Source organism: Helicoverpa armigera, chromosome 13 (assembly GCF_030705265.1).
Source record: "Helicoverpa armigera isolate CAAS_96S chromosome 13, ASM3070526v1, whole genome shotgun sequence".
Lineage (NCBI taxonomy): Eukaryota > Metazoa > Arthropoda > Insecta > Lepidoptera > Noctuidae > Helicoverpa > Helicoverpa armigera.
In genome coordinates this window covers 9,091,122-9,105,707 of record NC_087132.1, presented here as the reverse complement: position 1 = coordinate 9,105,707, position 14,586 = coordinate 9,091,122, and the positions used below count along the sequence as shown (strand labels likewise).

At 37.2% G+C, this 14,586-nt stretch overlaps 1 protein-coding gene across 3 annotated transcripts in view; it reads right to left on the bottom strand.

Annotated features, from left to right (window-relative positions):
- Jvl (javelin-like) overlaps nt 1-14,586 on the bottom strand; it is a 67,820-nt gene that overhangs the window by 38,766 nt on the left and 14,468 nt on the right. Inside the window, exon 1 of one of the 3 annotated variants that reach the window (XM_049840676.2) lies at nt 4,329-5,053. The exons of the other annotated variants lie outside the window; for them this stretch is intronic. The gene's annotated coding sequence lies outside the window, so the exon portion shown is untranslated. Of the gene's footprint in view, nt 1-4,328; nt 5,054-14,586 lie in introns of those variants that run through there. 3 annotated transcript variants of the gene reach the window in all.

Here is a 14,586-nt window from a genome sequence, read left to right as displayed (position 1 = left end):
CTTTATAAGGGACGGGCTTTTTATGCAACCGTGTTTCTACGAACGCGTTTTATATGCAGTTTGTTTTAGACGAGTTCTAAACGGACAACCACCTTTAACGAACGTAATAAATATGAAATAGCTTGACATGTTTGATATGGTGACTGTGAATAATCCATCACGTATAGCGATGGCTTATCGCGATTCATACGACAGAGTCTGGCTTCCACGTGCCAGTAGGTACCACCGGTATTGCATAAACGTGTTACAAGTCGTTAAGTGTATAATAATAATTTATGAAATGCTTCTAATCCATTTAGTAACACTTTCTCTCGGTATAAACTTCATAGGTTAGTTAACCCTTCCGTGATACTTTCTTGACTATTAAACAGTAATATCCATTGCAAAGACTATTAATTTTAGAAGACCATAAAATTAATAAGCGATCACGGCCAACGCCGGTGCTCGATATATTTTTGCGTGGAAAAACTCTTTGCGAGTGAAACTTGCCATTCGTGCTATGCTCTCGATTTTAACATCACGACGGAAAGAACCGCACTGGTTCATGAACACGGGTTAATTGAGCACACAAAAAACCATTTAGGCTACCAAGGACACTGATATCGTGGTGAATACAATGCCATGACTAACTGAGGTACGAACGATTCAGACATTCAATATTAAATTGACTTCAGATTGGCACGGGCGGGTCCGTACGCTGAACGGCTGATTAAAGTAAAAGTCTGAACATTCGCCTCTGGCCGGGTTTTTATCTCGTGCAACCTGCTGCTGCAGTTTGAGCCGCTGCTAATGTATTTTAAACTCGTTCACCGGAAATTATTTATTTTGTCATGGCGCCCACCTGCCACACAAAAGGAACGATAAAAGAAGTCGATGACGTTGCGGCAGATGATAAATTGAGGTTTAACCTTTTTTATTTTTTGCCGAATGTTGTTTTAGAAAACTTTTGTCGGTATATTTGCTACTTAATGTTAATTTATTTGCGTATTTAAATCAAGACTCATATAAATCCGTAGGTGACAAACCAGTACTTATGCACGTATTTATGCACGTTAGTTTACGGCAACCTTTTCACAATTCAAAATGTTATTGCAGCACGTGGCTTCGAGCTCGAATTACTCAATAACATGCTTAAAGGTAAAACGTGAGTTCATTCACATAAACATCAGAAGTTTTAGATGAGAACCAATAGAAACGAATATTTTTACAAATTATGAAACCGATGAATCATCAGTCAGGAGGTGTTTTACAAACGTGAAGCAAGATTATCTTATCGATAAAATAGTCACTCGGAAAGATATACCCAGAATTGGAAAATTATGAATAAAAACATCGGTGTATTTACAAAGGTTAAACACTGCTTCGGTTTCACAAGAAGAGAGAAGATAGAGACTAAAAACAAGATAAAATATTCTGAGAAAAATGTCATTTTGGAAATAATTATCAAGTTCTTAAAAATAGAATTGTCAATAAACGTTATTTTTTTTTAGAAAGATTACTTATCTGTTTCGATTGACTTGTTGTTATAATACATACTTGTTTGGAAAAGTAACACAAGTGTTAAGTATGAACGGCAAAGTAGCCAATAATAAATTACGAACATACATATGTTTAACAGATTGTTTACTCATATTATTTACAGTCCAAATCAGAAATGTTTCTAATAGAACAATTGCAATGAAAACTTATATGATCGGAAAGTGAATTTCAAAGAAAGACACAATGTTGGAAGCTGTTCCAACATCGAGAATTGCTGAGACAGAAACGTGTGGTTAGGTTAAAGAAGTTAAAAACGTGTGTAGTACTCCGAGTGCGATAAATTGCACCTGACACGTCCAACACGAAGTACTGATGCAGTCGGATACATCGAGCGGCAACTCACGACATGTATCGCTATGAAATTGCAATTCTTCATACTGCACAAAGGCATATAATGTGGTAATCGGATAAAGTAACATCATAACGACAGCTAAATCCAATTTGATAGAGACCTTTCAAGTAGAAGCGTCTGCAGGTAAATTAGGACAATGAATTACTCTTATACATATGTAGGACAGAAGGCCGAGCTAAATTCGTACACCAATTAAGTGTTCTGTAGCAACGGGTAACGTCATCAAACGAGGGTTTCGTAGTACCAACCAGATGTCTATTTGAACGAGTTAATTACGAAAACTACTGGGTTGAGTTGGGTACTATTTCGCCACCAATTAAAATGTTTTTAGGGGGATTTTTTGCTTTATTCTCGATTGGCGAGGCCTCTAGCTGAACCACGATTTTTTATTATGTCAAGTAGATCTTATGTTGAGCTTGGTTTATAAATTGCAATACTGGGAAATTCAATTTTAAATTGAGACCATCAACCAGATGAACAAGCGTGACTAGTTTACGTGTGAATTGTAATTTTAATAGAATGTCTAAATGATTTGATTGCCAAAGACCACGAGATCACGAAATCATCTTTCAGCATTAACGAGGCACAAAAATAAATCGTAAATTACCAAAATTCGTCATTGAAACATAATGCGTGATGTTGTTAAGTACCTTAGCTAACTTTATCCAACCACTAATGTCCACCATTTCGTAGTCGTAAATTTTTGTTTTGGAAAACTCTGCTGTCCTCTAACCTACATTCTGTGGGTAATAGTGACTTATGTAATGCCAAACAATACTGCGTTTTGAATAAGTAAGGTAATGACTGTTAAAGGCAAGCCGAGTGCGAAATGACTTGAGATCTTACGTCTTTCCGGCCTATTGCCAAAGAAGCATGGAGGGCCAAGAAGATTCCATCACAATAAAGCCAGTACCGCAACCATCTATCTACAGTGCAAAATAGTAGGAGCCCCTATCTAGAGCAACGGAAGTTACTGATTTTCTGTCTATATATCACTGAGTATATCTCTTGGAAATAAAGGAAATCCTGTGGTCATAGGTTTCTTTAATATGAAAGAAGTGTTTTAGATCTTTTAGGGTCGCAGTAATTTTAATGAGATGATTTCCATGTCCGACAACTGACAAAACATCAAAATTGCGGAAATGACGAATTGGTTTTGGCTGCGCTTGATATAGTATTTATCTGTTGGAATGCACAAGTTTCTTTTTTATCGAGTTCTAGTTTGACACATTATTTTATTGTAGTTCAATGACAGTTCAATGGCGAATTAGTGGAAAGCCAGTGGCCTCAAATGACAAGCATACTGTTGAAACCGGCGTAGCGTTTGTAAATTAGCAGAATCAGGACCCAGATCATTCTCGACTGTACTTCAATACAGATAAATTGTGAGCTCATGGGCATGCAACCTCAATTCATGACGTGATCTAATTGAAACGTTTTAAAAGCAACCGGAATGCAGGTGGTTCACCTTTAAAATATATGGTTATGTGTGCCGACATGTCAAGGATCAAATGTTTAGACAAAGTTCATGCACGAGCCGACAATTAGTTATACGGACACGGACAAATTAAAGAAATGATTATCATAAACATGATTTGAAATTCAATAGGTAATAAAGTAAGCCTATAAAAATTGAATAGTGGAGGATAACGACAAAAAAATGCAAATCTCACTTTCAAATAATTTTAGAATTCTTTATCATCAGTCCCAAATAAAGGCCTAGTTTAAACACCTGTCATCTAAGTATAAGATAACTACATACAGAAAAAGAACAGAATAGAGAAAAAAACAACTCTTGTGCTATATATCCAAATAAACAAATCAATATTGGAGAATTTAATATCCAATATTTGTATGTATTCGTGTTCAATACTATGGCGGTTATTCCTATAAAAACCGCTTAAAGCGCGTACATACAGCAGACAATAATTACGGAAACTACTTTCTAGTGTGACTCATGCTAACTTCGCCGGTGACTAAATGAAGCCTTGTTACAACTTTTGGTGTAAAATACCGTGTGTATGATAATATTGAGGCTTTTTACATCTCTATTTTGTTTAAAATGAAACAAATTATACTGGGAAACATTAGTTCTAGCATAGTCAGCCAAGTTCTTATCATCCTCAAAGATAACGTATAGGATAGGTGTAATCAGAGTTAGGTTTTCACAATGCTCACTAGTTTTATTAACAAGCTAATCACTCTACTTGACGATTCTGTTTCAAACCAGCAATTTCAGTTCAGCACCCGTGCGCATTATCAATCTAACAGCTTAACTGTTAATCCCTTCACAATTTACCTTGGAAACTTGTCCATAAATTGTTGAATATGCACGACCGAACACTGTAGTATTTGACAAGCAATTATTCAAAAGTTAGAAAATCAACGTTTGCCAGTAAACAAGTATTAAGTAAACGTTTGTGTAAAGAAAGCGAACCTGTGGTGCGAGTACCGGGGCTGTCTCCGTAGCCGCCGTTTTGCCGGAGTCTGCGAACACTAGACACAAGCTGGCGGGCCAGCATGACGCCCGCTCTTCACAGCCACCTTCCTTATACAAGCACAATAATTCTCCATCAGTCACTTGCTCCTCAATAGAAATGATACCGCGAGCTGTAACTTAACACTGAAGACACACGAGATGGGCCCGGCGATTCACTGGGCCGTATCCAACACACGCACTCACAATTTAATTGTCAACGCTCCCTGTTTCAGTCACAACTCCTTTGGTGACATGTCGCTAATCATATGTTTTGAAAACAATACTTGCCGTTTTGAAGTTTGTCAAACTTTGTTATATTTTACGTATTTAATCGATTAATCTAATCACTTAAGGCACTTTAATATGATTGGAATGGACAGTTATTACTGCAATCGTAACAGATCACGTCGGCAATTATTCGATATGCTCGGGTTCGGTTACGGGTTCAGCTTAACGTCACTACGTGACAGTCCGTGTCTCTTCAAAGCTTTTACCGTACTGGCTAGAAGGCAGTAGTGCGAGCTCGGAAAAAAGAGAAAGAACGATTATGACGTACCAGAGTCACAAGCCCATAACCGCTCATTTCGTGCATGCGGATATGAATCTTACAGTGCTTGGTATAAGGTAAGAATTCTTGACAGCGCTTGTGTCAGCTGGGTTGGTTTCCTCGAATGTTGCGTGTGGAAATTCGAGACAGATTGAGCAGCGCAGTCATTGAGTGTAACAGAGATAAAAGCAAATATCGAATGCTAACGACGTTTGCCGATTGGAGTCCGACCGCCAAGGCCGACTCACGTCACGTTTCGCGAGACTAGACGTGCCTCCTGTATACAATAGGTATGTGCACGATTGTAGTTTATTGCACTTTGTTTGACTGTATGAAAACTCACTCCAAGAACTCCTTAATATGTGATCCTTATCTAATTAAGCAAGCCATTATGACTTTGCGAGAGCTTAACAGTTATAGTGGCTCATTACCACTCAATGTTATTGTTTCTTGGTGCTTATGATAACGCATACCATTGACAGATAATTTAATATTTACATTGTGATTAATTTTGATAAGATATTTTTGCGAATTTGTTACTTAGTAATACATAGCCGTTCATGAAAACAGCTGACAACGTTAATAATGTCAGAAATTATTTTCAATATTATGTTCAGAAATTATTTTCAATATTGTTACTTGTTTTTCAGCTCTTGTTGAAATAACATTAAAAATAAAATCATAATTTACTGCATGCAACGTAATCATCAAAAATCAGATTTTATTAAATATGAGGGAAAGGCACAATCTGGTCATATCCTGCTTACAAGCGGTCAATTACCCAACTTCTGAATACTAAAACTCAATCGTATCATATTTAATATACATAAATTAGTCGTTATGACCGTTGCGTCAACTGGCGTCGGGTCGTCAATGGACGCGGATATGTACGAAAACACATAAAACATCAAAGTTTTCTCCAACAACATCCGTTTTCGCTGGAGCGTGATGAGACAGATATGCGAATAATCTACAATAGTAACAATGTTGTGAATTTGATCTGTATGCTACATTTCTCTTAGTCGCTACGCCGATTATGGATGTAATAGATGATTAAACAAGAGGCCTGTGAATATTGTTTTGACAAAATAATTTTCTTCTACTAGAAAAAACGAAACAGTCGGGCCGTATTAGAAACATTTCATGAGTCATTAGCATAGTAGTGTACATTTCTTGTTATCGGTGTTTATGACACACCGCATATAATAAGAGTCAAAGTTCTGCTTAATGTTAATAAATGCAACGATATGGTAGGTAATCATAAGTTTGAACAGACATCAAGGTAAACAGAACTTGCTCAGTTAGCAAGTTAGCTAACTTCGTACCGACAGTTCCGGAGACAAGATCCGGTCAGAACAAATATTGACGAAAGATAAGATTTGGTTACATGTGACTATTTCAGATCACCTTGTTCTCAATGGCGGAAGATATACGTGACAATATCGTGACAGCTTCAATTCGCCTCAAATGAACACATAAAACCGGCAACAAAACAACTTTTTGAAATAACGGCCACCGGATTTATTAAGATTTTATCGTCAAGTGGGTTTGTTATGCAAAATGACAATAAAACTGAGACCGACGACACAGGACCTTAACTGGATTTGCCAGGTGGAGTGGTTCCACATTGCATCAGCATTTACACCCTGCTTGCGTATAAAGATGGCAGTTTATGTGATCATTATTTTCATTAAATAATCGCTTTGTGGCAATCGATATGTGTAGGCGGAGGCTAAACGGCCAACTTAGCAGATGTTCGGTTTCTTGGTACTTAGACTAGTAGAACTAGAGGTTCCGAATTAATAGCTTGTCTTATTATATCCTTCCAACCAAGTTATAATTCCTAGTGTAAATTAGAGGCTTTTGACCCGAGAAATCATCCCAGTCTTTACTAAAATTGGTCAGTGGCCATAATTCTCTATACGGCCCGAAGAAATTAAATCTACTAGTGTAGTTAAAAGTCACATCGTTTTAGTTTCATATTGATGACTAATTAACCGAATTTGGCATTCACGTAATCAGACCTCAAGTGGAGAATTTAATGTCTCTGACTATAACAATTTTCCGCCTACATAATGACCAAAACAAAACAAACTTTTTGGGGAAGGATGTATCTAAGCAAACTTTTTATTACGAAGCAAATGACTTTTGGAACTGAATCCGGAATAAATTGTGAAACATAGATTGGTATTTGGAGAAGAAATAATAACCGGAAGGAGGAACAATTCAATATTGCTTCAAATGGGAAATTTTGTATTTCTGCTATAGTAAGGTTATTTTATCCTATCTAAACATATTCTAACGTATGAAGTATCAGCTCGTAGAAGTGCGAGATTAACTACTTTCTTTTTACATCCCGAGGCAGAGGTGACTCGTCCAGTTTGTTAACATTAATGTAAATGTCATTGAATGCCGTCCGACCGGTTACGATGAATTTTTTTAATCGACAACTGCCTCTGGTGTTATTTTGAAAGCTGCGAATTAACTTAGCGATCCTTGTAGTCTCACGACTTGCCTATTAAAGCTTCTTTAACCTTTTGATCGATCGTTTGTGCAAGGAGTTTATTAACGAACATTATTTAAAGGAAAAATACTATTGTAGTTGATAATTGATGGTCTTTGTAATTACTCCTACTTTTGACTTATTAACAGGTGCTTGCATGCCTTACATGGGTAAGTTGAGCACGTTATTCGCTATTTTTATTTCAAACTTACGAGATGAAACGAGTGCACAAAAAGATTATTTACATAAGTCTGATTAACACAATACCCTCTTTCGCTTGGATCCAGTCGAATAATTATAATGAATATTAATGTCGTCGACTTGCTAATGCAGAGTAAGATTTGAAATTCATATCTCTAACGTGCCGAGAGAACTTTTTTTTTTCTAAGTCTTGGACAAACACCGATCTTAAAATATGGCAAAAGATACTCGAAGAAAATTCGATAATATACCATATACCATAGTTATACAAAATTGCAATATTATCTCATGACTGTGTTCACGCTTACGAAGGTTTTTATTGTGTAAAATCATACATCTAAGAATCAATAAATAGGTGTCAGATGAAGCGGCCTCGACTCAATTGAAATCCAATCAAACCGCAGCGTATCACGGGACACTCGATTGTTACTATGTTTAAAAGTGCGCACAGCACTATTACCACAGCTATGGAGGCAATGAGTTGAATTGACAATGTTGAACACAATTGACAGGCAGCCAGTGACCTGACGGCTAACGATGTGCACTGCGCACGAACACTCTTTATTTGTAATGCAAAACTGCAAACATCCTATCGTCACGACGACTCTTCATACGACACACATCACAATACAAGTAACGTAACTTCAATCATAACAAACATTTCAAAATCATATTTATCAATGACGCCATCGTACTACTTCTGGCTTCAAATTAAGGCAGTTTTTTTTCAGTTGAAACTAGCTAGGAAGTAAAAAATACATAAGGTCACGATGACTCAACGCTAGACTTTTTGCTACGGTAATAAATTACTATGGAGTTCCTGTGAGTTCTCACAATATAACATTTATTTCATTACAGATAACATGTGTAAGTTTAAAATGTAACGATCCTTGGAATCGCTCCTTTGATGCACGACATTGTTTATTAATGAGAAACAGACTTTGAATATGCATAGGGAACAGGTTAATAAAATGAGCAGGAGTTGTTAACCCTTCGAGGAAATAGTTGCCTCACGGTGACGAATCAGTAAATCGTTAAATATCTGTTTTACAATCTAATCGGAATTAAAATATTAGGTAACATTTGTGCAATATCAGATACATCTCCAATAATATTTTAATTTTCAGTTGATTAAAAACGGGGCCAGTCCATTGTAGGAAGTAATTATTTGTACATGATATTGTAACACATTCTTTAGAACGCCGAATGACAGGGCAAAATTGAGATTCATATCCATTTCATCATCTTTGATGATGGACTGACTGTGTCGACATGATACCTCCACCAAACGTCGAACACAGCCTATAGCTCAAAAAGATATTTTGTTCTACAACATTAACAAAGCCGTAACAATATGGGAAAAGGCTAGGCAGGTGAAAAAATATACAGGCGGATCTTAGATAAGATTCTGTTGTAGAAAATCTGAAACGACCTAGATGCCAAAAAACTGTTGAACGTAAAAATTTGCGAAGACTCAGACTAGGCTTGTGGAAATCGGTCCACTGAGTATAAAAATGTTAGTTAATTTCCAAATCATAGTTGAGACCGAAGAGCAGCAATAAATCATTGTATTTTAAATTCAATCTATCTTCTACACTGAAGAGCAAAAGCTTGTTAACATAACTGCTTAACAAGTGATGTAGTGATGACTGGTATCGATGATATGGGCGAGGCCTCAATTAATCAACATTATTTCCATATATTTTTTTGATGATATTGAGAACGTACAATTATGCCGTCAAACAAAAACTTACATCACGAGCAATTAGATTGTGTAATTTGTCAGTAAGAACACCGCCGCCGAACTTATGTAGCTCGTCTTTTGTTAGATTAGATAGAATCATTGTTATACTTCTCATTTTACGTAATGCTCAAGCATCGCTTACATCTGCTCACATGCCTTTGTACTTATTACCCGATAGAATAGTGAAATAATAATACTCTTTCCATTTATCCAAACATAATGTAAATAAAGCAATTCGCTCATGCGTCACACAATTGTGCCATTATTGACACAACTGTAGAGCACAATCGAAAAGAAAACTTGCTAAACATTGAAACAATCAGTGTTTAAAAAAGTTTACAGAGTTTTTGGTGGAGACGAGAACTGAAGCCGATTTGTAATCCTTATCTGGATACTGGATGTGGCAACTTTATGATATTCAAACCCGGCGTGGCGGCGTTAAATAACACAATGAAATGTACTAGTGTTTCAAATGTCTCAGCTGTCAGACAATTGTACACTGAAACGAATTTGCTGGAACAATCATTGTTGAAGAGATTAATTTTCGGAGCAAGAGTTTTAATCTCTGGTCGATAGTGAAAAGTATATTTCCTGGTTTGGCATTAGCTTATTTAAATGTTCATTTAAATTCAATTTATTTTGCGTTTGCGCAACCCAATCTTCTCGTTACCTAAATAGGCATATCTGTGCACTTTGCTGCGTGCTTACCTGTCGTCGCTGAAGCAACGGTATTCAATCCATCAGCGGACATTTGTTAAGCAGTTATGCTCCAGTTTCAGATAATTGCGTTTGCACTTATTACGCGAAATCAACCAAGAAACCAACATAGTTGACCACTATTAGCCAACATGTAACATGAATGATGCGTGAAAATCTGCCAGCTATTAGTTACGTGTACGTGCATTTACATTCGGAGCTTGTCTCATTAAGAGAGTTGCTACACGAATTCATTGCTACCGGACACGGTTAGCTTGAAAGGAAGATGTAGGAAGCAATTATTTTCTTAAACACGTATTGTTGTACGAGATAACGATGTCACACATTGTTATGGTTATGTGCCTACGAGTTATGTTTACAACAAACTAGATAGGTATGTGTATTTAATATTTTTTAAGTAGTACCAAAAGCCATTTTCAGCCCTAATTTGCGATTCAACGTGGAGAATACTTGGACGAAAATTGAATCTTGGCACTTCGCCGGAATACCTGAAGCGTTACCTTCACGTTTTAAGTTCCTTTTCCTTAAGATTTCGCATAAAATAGTGTTGAACTAACATTGGCCTGGTTCAAGATTCCTTTAAAATTATAGTGCCTATTACGTGGCAGGTTCATGCTATCATTACCTATTAAGTAGAATAGACGCCATTTCCGTGTGTTTTTACTAGAGCTGTGTCGACGTGACATCGCGTGTCTTAGTATTACCTGTGTAATTAGGACGTAGGTGTGCCACTTAGACGTGAAAAGATGTTACGTAGTAACATCATCCGTGATTTTTTACTGAAACTTAAAATATGTATTGAGAATATATAAACCCAAGAAAGTTTAATAACGTAGAAGAAATATGTTAGCTTCACCAAGCCGAGCGAAGACTAATGAAGCAGAAAAAAAAATGTAAAGAAAATCCAACAATAAGCCTACGTGAAGAAAAATTACACAGCGTCTACGTCAGCTGAATAATGAAAACCGACAATAGATTTCAGAATACAATATGGAATGGTAATTAGCACATTAGCAGTCCACGATTGGCTGCCTGTGTTGCTCGATCCCACGCTGGTGCCACTCATCAACTGTCAATGCTCATCGAGCTGCGTTGGTCGTGTTTATTGTTCCGTGTGGTTGGTAAAGCTGGGTCTTCACGAGACAATCAATATTTGACGAAAGCAGTCATCGTCGTCGTGAGGTTATCTGATGGCATTGTGAATTATGGCGCATCGGTACCAGCCACCAACGTCACCGCCTACGAATATTACGATAATTTCGTGTAAACCTTCGTAGAATGTTCAGAGATAGTATACCACACTGAAGGTATAAATGTTATGATTCTGATTTTATTAAATTTTCAGCTTTATGGTTATAGAAGTCTTAGGTTTAGGTTTATGAGAATACAGAATCTATTTATAACTGAAATAACGATATCGAATAATCAAGATTCCTATTTTGAATATAATAGACTACATAATCATATACATAGAAAACTCGACACCAAATTGAGCATAACTACTCGTATCACCTTGGAGCCCCGATCATTCTCAATAGCAAGTTGTATTTCTCAAAGTTGGGGTCAAACAACTTGCCGGCGGCATGGTAATTACTTCCTTGTAATAACAACCAGGTATCGTGATGCTTTTTGTTGACTTTTTCTAATGGTGCACGTGCGAATTACTAACCTCGAGCACGAGGGCGCACTCTATCCGACCGTGAAGGTGTAATTTGTGCCCTTCCATCAGCTAACCGATTGAAACACGATTGAACTTGAGGTGTTCCAAAGCTAACTTAAAGTTATAGGTACTGGGTTTATACATATGAGACTTGAGCTTAGGATTTAGCTGTAGACTTTCAACTTCTTGTGAGGGCAGATAAGCAGCTTATAGATTGTGTTTGGCTTTGACCCCGCGATCCGACAAGTAAAACTCATATAAAAAGCAATATTTCAACGTCCACCCTCGGAATATTATGCAAGACTGAGATGTCCACTAAAACATAATTTCACTTTCTTTCGGACCACAGTCGGCGTAGGATGGGCGTGACGGCGGCAGGCCGCCTCCAGCGGCACGTAGATTGCATACTTTCCCTGTTTTTATGGGAACTCATGGGGCGCCAGTGATATAACAATAATGTGAAAGCTATAGAGAAACATGACACTTTTGTACACAAAGAAAATGATTCCAAAAATCTCGGTCATGTCAACCTATTCGTACAATTGTAACAGAAGCCTGAAACTTGTATGGTAATGTAACGCTTCCATTAAGGACAGCTAGCATGTAACAAATGTTTGCCTTTCATTCTGTAAAAGGAATGAACTGAATGTTAAACCAACCTATATTGGTATTTGAAGTCTTTACTAAAGTGCAGCATTTAAACGAGAAAGTTTTTATGCAAAACCTCCAGACAAGTAGGTACTTCGTAAAAGTTTTGTGCTGGTCTGAGGATAAATTATTACTTTCGTATATGTTTTACATACTGCCGAACACAGGCACTTCCCATCGTTGAATGACCTGGCTATAGCTTTGGTTATCGGAACATTGTCGCCATTACCGAACAGGTGGGTGTGACAGCCAATCCTACACATCGATAGGGTTACTAGTCTACAATCCGAACCCCTTGTGATGCGACACATACGTACTAAGTGATGAGATCATCAAAGGCTTTCAAATCGTACACCTAAACTTTAACCTTAAGTTTAAGCGTAAAGTGGGTGTATGCTATTTGTTATTAGCATTGACACACATAATGCTTGCATTTGCAACGACATTCTCTACAATTCGACTCGAATAATAATTATAATGAGTATGTGGATATTGCGACAGCTAAGGTTAATTCGTGGGTAAAGCAGAACCTTAAATAATGTTATAACATTTTAAAGACAATGCCATTAAACGGTAATGTACAAGGTTTAGTAGACTAGTAAGAAGAGGTTATCCTTCCGGCCAGCAGTTTAGAAACAAGCATAATATAAAAAAAATACGAGGAAAACAGAGGAAGCCCAGAGGAGACTCAGGATTAAGCAATTAATCGATTTAAAATAAAAAGATTAATGTATGTTTTCCATTACAGAATATGATTGTACACACATGTTCGTCACGCTTTTTAACTACAAAAATAAGTAGAACCTCAAGCGTAGCAAATATTTTGACACCAGTCACGGGAGCTTGAAATGATTATTATTCGGTTCAAAAAAGTGACAAGCCGTAAACAATTAGGTACTTATATTCTTAGTAAAATGATCTACCTATTTACTTCACACTTAATAATGATAAAGAAGTTACTTGTTTCTCTTTTGTCATCTGTTAGTATGAAAATTCTTTAAATACAATACTAAAGTCATTGAATCTTGCAGATGTCAGTTGTGTAATTCTCAAATGATTGAAGACTTTGGATAACGACTATTAAAAAAACATTTACAGTCTATACAACACCAATCATTAGCTGGATATAGAAGTTCAGCTGGGTCAAGTTTAAACGGCGTCCACGCAAGGTTGAAGGTTTAAATCACGATGGCAAAGGACAAGCTATGTTACGTGATCATTACGACAGGTTAATCGAGGTAAGAGACGCGGAGTCTTAAGAAGTCTTAGCCGACGTATTTTAAAACTATTCATATAATAAATGAAATTCCTCATGTATGCAGTTCCAAATATCGTATTGATTGATAGACCTATAGAGATCCCAAATCACGAATCCGAAAATGATCCTCTATTAAAGGCTGCTTGCTATATCCATCTCTTTAGGTAAATTTCACATTCAGGCAAATGAGCTGTAATTATACATAGAAGATCTTGAGGTGGGTGATAACAATAGCAGATGGAAACACTAATTTGGCCATTGTGTCGACTACCAAGTGACTGACACGCGCTCTTGCAAAGAGAAATTTGACAATGCACTTATGAAGAAAGTTTTTATAAGTCATCAAAACGTGATTAAAACAAACGAAACGTGTCTGCCTTGCTAATTAACTAATGAAACAGTTGGTGAGCAGATATATTTAGCGAGACAACACATCCGATAACTTTGAGAACGGGATGTTAGTATTTATGTGTTTAGCCTGAGTAGATCGCGCTCTCGATTGTACTTCCCTTGCTTATTTCTTAAGTGCTTTTCTACTGCAAATCCTCATGCGCTTTCATTTAGCAACAACATCTTTCGAGCATTGTACAAACTACGTTAGGTCAACGATCTACTTAGGGCTGCCATCCGTCCGGGTTTCCCCGGATTTGTCCTCGTTTGGAGGCCGTCCGGGGACCGTCCGGGCGGGGTTTCAAGAAGTGTCCGGGGAAAACCGGACATTTTTCATAGGGCCATCTTAACCTATGGTGCCTGGGTATGCGAATTACCCGGGCGCCTAATAATGCAGAAGTCGAAGTGTCCCAAAACTCCAAACGCGCTTCGCTCGCGGCTTCTATTCTTAACACATTTTTTTTACGTTTAGCTACTTTAATATCCCAATATTCAAAAAATTTTGCGCTCGCTTCGCTTGCGGCTTCTTCACTTTGCGGATTTTTTTA